Genomic DNA, 7,842 nt, shown 5'->3' with positions numbered 1-7,842 from the left:
AGAGGATAACAGCTCTGCCCTGAATCCGACCCAGAATGAACATTCTCTTATACAGAAGGGATGCAGAGTCTATCCTTGGCTCACAACAGGTGCACAATGACAATTGTCTTTCTTCTCCTCCCTCTCTGGCCCACGACTCCAGGGAACTGCAGAAGCCATCCTTGCAGCTCACCCAAGCTGATGACTTTTTTTTTTTTTTAAACCAGTGCTCACTGCTAGCCTGGTTCTGTCGTAATCACCCACCCATCACTCATTACCTCAACAACTGAGTACTTTGTCTCCACACCTTGTTTCTGCTTGTTATGCTCCAGAGAGCAAGTGTCACAGCCCAGTAAGTGGCTAGGCACCTGCTCCACGGATGGACATGGCCTGCTTACTGTTACTGCTTTTCCAAGCCTGCTTCATGTTTGCTTCCTGCCTGGATCTAGCTGCTCTTTGAGTTATCCAATTAGATCACAAAGATCAACTCACTGAGATATGCTGTCTCCCTAGAGTAACTGCAGCAAAGACGCCCAAATCCATGTCCACCTTCTAGGGAACAGATGACATGGTCAGTATGATGGCTTTTCTTGGGATAGAAGGTGGGCCTGATGCCTGAGAGATGTACCCGGTCATCCCTGTGGCATGCTCTGTTATTTTAAAGCTGCCCTCCTCGCTTTACTCTGTGTTGAACTGCCACAGTTACCAACTTCCCAGCTTGTCTTGGATCTATTCCTCCAACCCCACACCAAGACCAGGAATGGATTCCAATTCAAGTCCAGATCTCTAGTTTTAATATTCTGTGGAAGAAACCCCAGACTTGGCATGACTACAACCGTATCAGAGAGGAGCATCCAGGGAAACAGCAATAAGACAATAGGAAAGTGTCCAGTACACACTAGGAGAAATACATGCAAAGATGTGACATCCAGGAAGTACAGAAAAGGTACAAACATAAGCAGCCTACCATGTGTGACAGGAGACAATTCCTTCAAGTCTGCCTTCCCAACAATGCACGTCAGAATTTGAAAGCTATTCTCTAGGATCAATAATCACTTGAGCTATTGGCCATCTTCAGCAGGGATGTTAATTGTTAATTTAGCAATATAGAAATTCAGGTATATTTGCAGTCTCAGTTTCCCAGAGGCTTCTCATACATATGTTTGCCCGCTGTCCTTAGCTAATTAAGAACTGTCATTTCCATGCATATTTTACTTGCAGGTTAGTTAGGAAGGTTAATTATCTACTCTTTTTATTTAGCTTTCCACCCTTAATGAAACAAGACACCAGCTTGTCTGAACCAAAACACAAAACCACCAGGAAGGAAATCCAGACTTAACAATGGGCAGTCTTTTAAGGGGAATGAGGTTTGTTTGGTCTACACAACAGACAGCATTTGCCACTGAAAATTTGTAAGAACTGTAAAACAAAGAGCTACAGAGACATTTCTGGACTTTCCTGCCCTGCATTTTCCTAGCCTTCCCTTCAGTTCATTCTTTGAAAATCAAAGTTTACATACCAGAAAATCGGTATCTCTTCATTTAGATAGTCCTAAGGTTCAATCCATCACAATGACCCCAAGATACATCCGATTCAACCAGATGATCTCCACTCAGGCTGGGTTCCAGGAGTGTTTTCTTCTGCTGTTTGCAAGTCTGTGCTACATGAAGGAGAAAGCTGCCCTGTCTCTGTATTTTTTTAAATATGGAACACTTCACAAATTTGCGTGTCATCCTTGCGCAGGAGCCATACTAATCTTCCCTATATCGTTTAGTATACACAGGATTTTAGTCTATGTGCTGCCGAAAGTGATCACTTTTCTCTGTATTCTAAGAGTCACTTGGGTAGAGCAGATTAAGTGCACTCTAGGATTGGAAAGACTATTCAAAATCTTAACATTAAAGGGCAAGCATTTCCCTCAAAGTTATTCTGTTTCAACATAATGTTGTGAACCTGTTAGAATCAACTGGAATCAAACTTCTAGTCATAATCGGACACTCGTGGTCCAGCCTGGGAAGCCGTATGCATTTGGAAGTAGTCACCACAACTCTTAACTTCACATCCCAGAGGCTTTGAGTAGGGAACAACCTCCTTTAGCAGACATCCGAGTTACATTTGATAATAACGTGGGCGTGTTAAATGGGGTGTTAATAAATAGTAGTATTTTCTTGGAGACTCTTCTGCCTAAGTTGGAGAAATGGCCCTCCATCTAAGGTCATCTATTTCTCTATGTGCATTATACTCAGAGAACAAGCCTGTAACATCAGGAGCCTCAGGAAGGACTACCAAAGAACCATGTGATCTTTCCTCAGGGTTCACGGCTCAGATCCTGGAGTCACCCCATCTATGACATGCTCAGTCCAGGCCACTAGGTTCTCACTGGTAAATGGGTAAGCAAGTGGCTGTTTTCCCAGCTAAAAATGCCAATGAAACTGACCAGTCTGAGTCTGGATCACAGGCTCCAGAATTTTGGCTCACAGGTGGGAGTCTAGACTATCACAACCTGCTAATAACCCTTTACCCCAGACACCCACCATCTAGTCTGCCCTTTTGTATCCTTCTATGCCAATACTCTCTTGGGGCAATATAATCATTTCCCTAGTCAAATGCTATCTTAGCCCCTATCTGGTGTCCTCTCAGAGCCATTATCCTAAGAGACTAGAATCTACATTAAGCAAATTGTATATAAGTACCAATACATAGATGAATACGATTTCTACCCTCTGGTTTTCTCATGGAACAGCCTCACATTCATAAACAATACGTCTATCAAATGTTTCAAGTGGAGGAAACCACATCAAAAGCTGGAGAGGACAGACCACGGTGAGAGGGTTGACACCATAGAAATTGGCGAGTGCTACAGACTGCAGCCTCTAGAACAAAGGCTTGTCAGGGTTAGTGTTCAAGACGTGTGAGCTGTTCATTGAGAAGACAAAGAAAGGAGGTTGGAGAGCAGGCTAAGCAGCTAAGCGCACTAGCTGCTCCATGAGAGGATCCAGGTTCAATTCCCAGCACCCACAAGGCAGCTCACTCTTAGGACCCTCTTCTGGACTGTGAGGCCATAAGGCATGTAAGTGTCCATACATACATGTAAGAAAACATTCAAACACATGACACAAAATGATCCTTTTAAAGAAACAAAAGATAAAGAGGGGGAACTCTAACAAGTTAAAAGATTTCCCCCAATTTCCCTTAACAAAAGCAAAAACAAAGACCATATTTCAGTTACACCAAGAAAACTATTCTTCAATGCTAAGGAAGTTTGAATTAATCATACACCAAACTTCTCTATTGATGGAAAGCTTTAACAATTCATATGTTCTTAGCCAGAATCATCTTGCATGTTCCAGCCCATGACAAGACAAGTGCCTCATAGAAAATACATCATACGATTCTCCTTTCGAATTTGCTCGATGGTCCTGCCAAACTCAAGGACAAGCAAGCTGCACGTTTCTACTGAAGTCTGTAAGTGAGCACGTGTTTGGGAATCAGTTCAAGGACCAAACAGATATTCTGTAATTTAAAAAAGTATCTCAAAGATATTATTTTAAAGAAATGACTGATGGACTTTTTCACCCGTCCACCATGGAAGAAATCAATGGACTAGACTCTCCCGAGTTTCCAGTTTTGACTCTAAAGCAGACGGATGCAGGGGTGAGAGGATCAATCAAACATGACTCCCCTTTCATTTTCACATCTATTGATAGAATTTAAAATCAAGTTACATTTCCTGCAGGTCTCACTGTGGCTTTTCCTTAGGAGGGTGTGGGATGGAGCAAATGGATTTTCACTGTCTTACTGAATGTATTTTACTTTTCAGCATTAGTAGGAGATTAAAGGGGACTAAAGAGGCCCAATTCAAATTACCAAAGATTATAAATACAACAAAGACCCAGAGATATGACAATGTGCTTTGAGAAAGCCTAAGTAGCTCAGAAACATTATTAACAGTGTTCTAAAACTTCCTTTTGCAACCCATCCTCAAAGATTTCATGTTGTAACTCGGGCTCATATCATGCCACAAGACAATTAATGACCACCAGGTTCTGCAAGTGTCTGCCAGTCATCCACACAGAAGAGGCTTGAGGCCTAGCTATACTTCTATAGAAGGTGTTTATTGTCTTCATATTATCCATACAATTCAGAAAAAAAGAAAACTAGTCATCATTAATGCACCAGCCCTACTTCTCCACTACAACCATTGTGAGTTTCTCTTTCCACAAAAAGAGTAACTCTCGGCATAGGGCACAGTTGACCTGATGATTCTTCCAAGAGTTTGGGAATAGGTACAGCTAAGCAAGACATGTGCCTCTCTCAGAAAGAAAAGAAAGGTTTGCTGCATTATGCATTAGGATAAAAACAAAGGAATTGTATTGTCCCAGAGATGAATATGGCCAGGGAAACTGGGAGTCTCAGAAGCAGGTGTATGTAGGCACAGTTCCTATTCACCAAGAGAGAAAATAAAAACACAGGTCTGCCCTTTCCTATCCCTCTACTCATGCCAAAAAAAAAAAAAAAAAAGAAGATGAAAAAAAGAAAGAAAAAAAGAAAACACCCAACGACTTACTGACCATAGATGTGGGAGGCCTTATCAGTGCAGGCTTGTCCTCAGCTGGACTCCTGCATCCTCTAGGACTCAGGAAAATGAAAAGAAACTGAAGGGCTGTCCCTGGAGACGTGTTTACTGAGTCTAATGTCTCAGGGCTCCCGACGAAAAGCAATTCAAGCCTTTTCCAAGTCTGTGTCCCACTGCCTACAGACAAAGGAGAAGAGTTACCCAGCGGCCTGGAGGCTTCTTCTCTCCCCATTGACTGACTAGGGTGGAGAGACAGCTATGAGGACAGACACCTACAGCACCAGGGTCCCATTCTCCCTGCTAGCTTTCTTTTCAGAGTGTTCCCTGTGCAGCCATGTTTGCCCTTGCTCCTTCCCCATCAGAGACTGCGTGCTTGCTTGCTCTCACAGCAGGGCAGGTGCATCTCAGCATGGCGGTGCATCGCACTTCTGCTTTGCGCCTGTCCTTAGACACTACCGAGACTGCCAAGAAATCGTACTTGAGGTCAGTAGCTTGTCTCTTAGCCTCAGAACAGATAGGCTTTGGGGGTGAAGGATCATGGGAGTTGATCTTTTCACTATTTACCGTCTCTTTTATTCTGGAAGAATTGTCCTCCCTGACACACGGTTTTTGAATCTACAAATGAGGGTATGTCTTTACCTATGACTGCAGATTAAACAGGATAATAGATATACGGTCACTGGCACACAAGAAGCTGTAATTCCCAGTGAGCATTAAATACAGTATTAATTACAGCTAACTGACTTTAAGTAAGTCAAGAAGAAGAGCTCACGAGGTCTTAGACAAGGAGATAGCTCCACGCCACTGAGATGAGGGACAAACAGAACAAAGGAAGTCCTGTTCTAAGTCCAAGATCTCTTTGTTTGGCTGAAGGGTTGGGTACAGAGAGAGGGGATTAAACTGCATAGCACATCGGGTGAAGCTGTCCAACAGTTAACAGGAACACGGTCAGCTCTTGACACCGTCCAAGTGGAGGAAGGACGTTTAATGGCATAGCCATGATAGCTAGGAGTGACTTAGCTCATGGCTACACTGTGAGGGACAAACAGATGCGCTCAGCTTGTCTGTTCCCTGTTTCCTTCTTGAAACTATGTTTCCTCCAAGGGAGGCAGAGGCTTACGTCACCTGACTCCCCTCCTCAGTCCACAGAAAACCAGTCTTAGTCCAGTTCAGCCAATGACTGCAAGATAATCCAATAATATGCCCTCTAACAACAGAGCCCATTTGAGTAAGACAGCACTTTGAACTCTTCTGTGATTTTCTATCATTTTATTTATTCATTTATTTTAGACAGAATCTCTTTATGTAGCTCAGGCTGGCTTTGAATTGACAATCTTCCTGCCTCAGACCCTCAAGTGCTAGGATTCTGGTGTGGACCACAATGCTGGGCTTTACTCTTAAGTCTTATGTTCCTAAACCCACAGGCAGTGTAAATGTGCTATTTACTGGGGCCCCACCAAAGAAACCACTTTGTCCTACAGGTATTTATAGATTCTAGAAAACTAATTTTTAAAAAGGCTGGAAAACTCAAACCAAGCTAGCTATATCAAAGTAATACTAATCATACTAACTGGCAGAAAATAACGCCATGAATAAGTCATACTCAATAGGGGTGGAAAAAAATATCATTAGTGTGGGCCATCCTGGTTTTCCGTTGATAACTTCTAGGACTATAACACTAAATGCATTCTAACATGCTTAGGATTCCTTTGATCTACTACAAAAGAACGGTAAATAACTGTTCCGGTGGATATAGCTTAAGACACGTAATTTAACCTTGGTTTTTGTCCCCATCTGAGACCCGTACATACGTGGCTTCCTGCTCTGACCTCAAGGAGGTTCTCACTACTTAATTAATTTCACATGCGCCAAGGGATCCACACCTTCCACCCCGGGAAAGCGGTAAAAATGTGACGTTCAGCAGCAGCAGCAGTTCTCAATGACCCAGAGGGCCTACTTCCAGAAGAAAAAATAAGAATTTAATTGACAGATTTCCATCCCAGGTCCCTCTCCAGGGTGTTGGCATTGAGGTCATGAACTGTGGTACTGCCAGGTTTCCGGCCGCTTTAGATGCAGTTCACACTTGACCTCCACAGCGTGCCTTTCAGGCTATGAAGCCTTCCCACGGCCCAGTCTCAATTGTTCAGTCCTGTCTCTCAGCTGTCCTACACTTATGACTTAATTTGAGAAGCATAAATTGTACCAGTCTTCCTTACTGATCATGTGCCTTTCTACCAAACCTTTCCGAATGCATCTGCTCGCCCCCAGCATTGGCGAACCTCCTAGCAGGTCGCCTGCTCTTCAGAGACAGATGGAAAGACTTAGCTCTGACACAATTACTGTCACACTGAGACCATGACTAGGAGCTATCCTCCAACCCAACTAAGGATGCTACAGGTTCAGGGACTCTGGTCTGGAGTGAAACCCCAAACTTTGGGCTTTGTTAATTCCTAGGTTCCCCCATGCTCAGACGAGCAGCTGGCATGAATGTCTGAGAGATCCTTGCAAATTAATAAATGAAGTACTTAAAACTTTAAAGACAAATCCCTGCTTTGAAACTTTCAGGAAAACCCATACAAGTTAGAAAGCTGACAGAGATGACTAAAGGCCCTGCTTACAATGCTGTAAAGCACTGTAACTCCAACTTTGCTACATTTTACCTCTCAGGAAACATTTCTTCACTGGCAGCCAGAAAAACTGAGAATTAATTATTAATTAATGTATTTCTCTGGTGAGAATAAACTACTCCTCAGGGCCACCTGTGTTTTCTGGCCACCCTATATTTCGTCAGGCACATGCGTGAGCCAGAAATGAACTTTAATGAGGTCAACCAGCACCTTGCTTTCCTTTGGCTTGGCTTCTGTGATAACCCTCGAGGCCAAGACTCAGCCTAAAGCCATGAGATATGGAGAGCTGCTTTGTCACGTTTTGAAGAAATTGATCTTTGTGTTTCATTGTCTACTGCTTAGAGTCAAGCCACACCCCCAACCTCCAACCCCTGCAAGACAGACAGACATCTATAAACTGCCAGCATTATCTTGTGACCGTAAGAAATGATATCCCTCAAGGAAAGCAGACACAACAGAAACAGAAGAGAGAGGCAGAGATAAGTGAAAGCATCAGCGAGCCACTAGCCACCTGACCTACCTCTGTAACTTCTCAGTTGCCTAAGCTAATAAAGACCTTACTGTTTTAGCCAACAGCAGATCCGATTTTGGTTACAGTCACATGATAAAGTCAAAAGTCACTGAATTGAGTAAGCTGCCAGCGACTTCTACAGATAACGG

The 7,842-nt window shown here is 43.3% G+C and overlaps 1 non-coding gene across 1 annotated transcript; it reads right to left on the bottom strand.

The window, feature by feature from the left end:
- Nucleotides 1-1,677: 1,677 nt before the first annotated feature.
- On the bottom strand, nt 1,678-1,787 carry LOC114626375. Its single transcript, XR_003712228.1, has one exon. It is a non-coding gene; the product is annotated as a U6 spliceosomal RNA (small nuclear RNA).
- Between the last annotated feature and the right edge of the window lie 6,055 nt (nt 1,788-7,842).

This window comes from Grammomys surdaster, unplaced genomic scaffold (genome assembly GCF_004785775.1).
Source record: "Grammomys surdaster isolate TR1022 unplaced genomic scaffold, NIH_TR_1.0 233, whole genome shotgun sequence".
NCBI lineage: Eukaryota > Metazoa > Chordata > Mammalia > Rodentia > Muridae > Grammomys > Grammomys surdaster.
Note: the sequence above shows the minus strand (reverse complement) of the source record. Positions and strands in the feature narration are given on the sequence as shown.